We start from the raw sequence: 1,845 nt of genomic DNA on the forward strand, positions 1-1,845 counted from the left end.
CTTGGTATTATATATATAAATGCATTATGATTTTTTTTTCATTAGAACGATTTTTATTTTTTTTCATTTTTTTTCATAAAACTCTTAAAAAATCATTAAAAAAAAAAACAAATTAAACAAAAAGACGAAGAAAAAACACAAAGTTACTATAAGAATGCCAAATTTCAACAAAGTGTCTTCAATAATGGTGGTTATAATTGATTAAACTATAGGAATGCAAATTTTCATTTACATTCAGAGTTACTCTTCTTTAATAATTTTTTTAACAAAATATAAAGATAATTAATATATAAATTTTTATTATTATGCATATATCATATTAAAAGATATATAATAATTATTGTTATGCATATATATACCAACAAAAAGTCGACGTCAATTATCTTAAATTTTTTTCCTAATTATGATAATGATTTTAATAAATCGTATTATTGTCTAATAGATAAACTCAATATGTCTTCTTCGTTTGATCTTTAATTTCTAAGTTACTTCTTAATTTAAATAATAATTTTAACATTATCTAAATCATGATTAATGTGAAAATTCTTCTAACAATGTCTATCATATTAATTTATCAAATAATGACAATTTTAAAACTGATAATATACTACATTTAATTTTTTTATTTCGATTAAAAATGTATTGTTACCTAAATTATATGTTTAGTGTAATTTTCGTAGTCATAGAAACTTGAACGAATAAAATTTGAATGATTTTTGTGGTTATACCAATAAAATCTAATGTGTTTTTTTTTTTTCGTTTTTGTAGGTAAAAAAAGGTGAACATTAATTTTTTTTATTTTTTATTAAAATACAATTATATACATATCAGATGAATATAATAAATATCGTATTTAAAATATATTTTACAACAATTTAATAAAATGTTCGTATTTTATAGAATAGATGTGTATGTTCACCAATCATTTTAATCATCTTTATTCTCCCCACTTAGTCCCCAATTACGATTACAATAAAGATAATAATTTTTTTTGGACCCACGCCAAAATTGAAAGGATGGGTTCCTCTTAGGGGTGTGCATGGGCCGGGTGAAACCGGGTTTGATATGACCCAGACCTGGCCCGAAATATATACCGGGCCTATTTGTTAGACCCGAACCCGACTTTAGACCCGATGAAACCTATACACTTTTGGGCCACGATTATACCGGGTAAAAACCGGGTGAAAACCGGGCCGTTAACATTATATTACCTTGATATTCTTGTAAGTTAGCATGTAAAAATATTCAAATTTCCAAGACTCCAACCATTATTTGACATGGTAAAATTCACTTAGAAAAATATAATAAGAAGTAACTCTTCTCTAAAATTAAAGTATAACCATAATCAATACTAATATTGCCTAATAACACCAAATATTTAAATCAATACAAATAACATAAAATTATGCATTATTCTAAAGTCTTATGCATTTTAAGCATAAAACATTAACTTATAGTCTTATATATAATGACTAATAACACAAATATTAAAGTTTACAATACTTAAATTTCACATAATAATAGCCATCATCCATCACTAATAACACAAAATATTAATTGTGTATGATGACCGGGTCACCGGGCCGATTTCGGGTGACCCGAGCTATGGCCCGGACCCGACCCGAAATAATGACCGGATCTACTTTTGAGACCCATACCCGGCCCTAGACCCGATGAAATCACATCAAATTAGCCCCTAAAGTGTTCGGGACCGGACCAAATTTTCGGGCCGGGCCGGGCCATGCACACCCCTAGTTCCTCTTACAATAAAGATGAAAAAGAATTGTTTTCTTATTAATTAAGTGCTGAATTATTCCCTTCTTATGTCCATTGTACTCATTACTT

This window comes from Arachis ipaensis, chromosome B09, assembly GCF_000816755.2.
Source record: "Arachis ipaensis cultivar K30076 chromosome B09, Araip1.1, whole genome shotgun sequence".
NCBI lineage: Eukaryota > Viridiplantae > Streptophyta > Magnoliopsida > Fabales > Fabaceae > Arachis > Arachis ipaensis.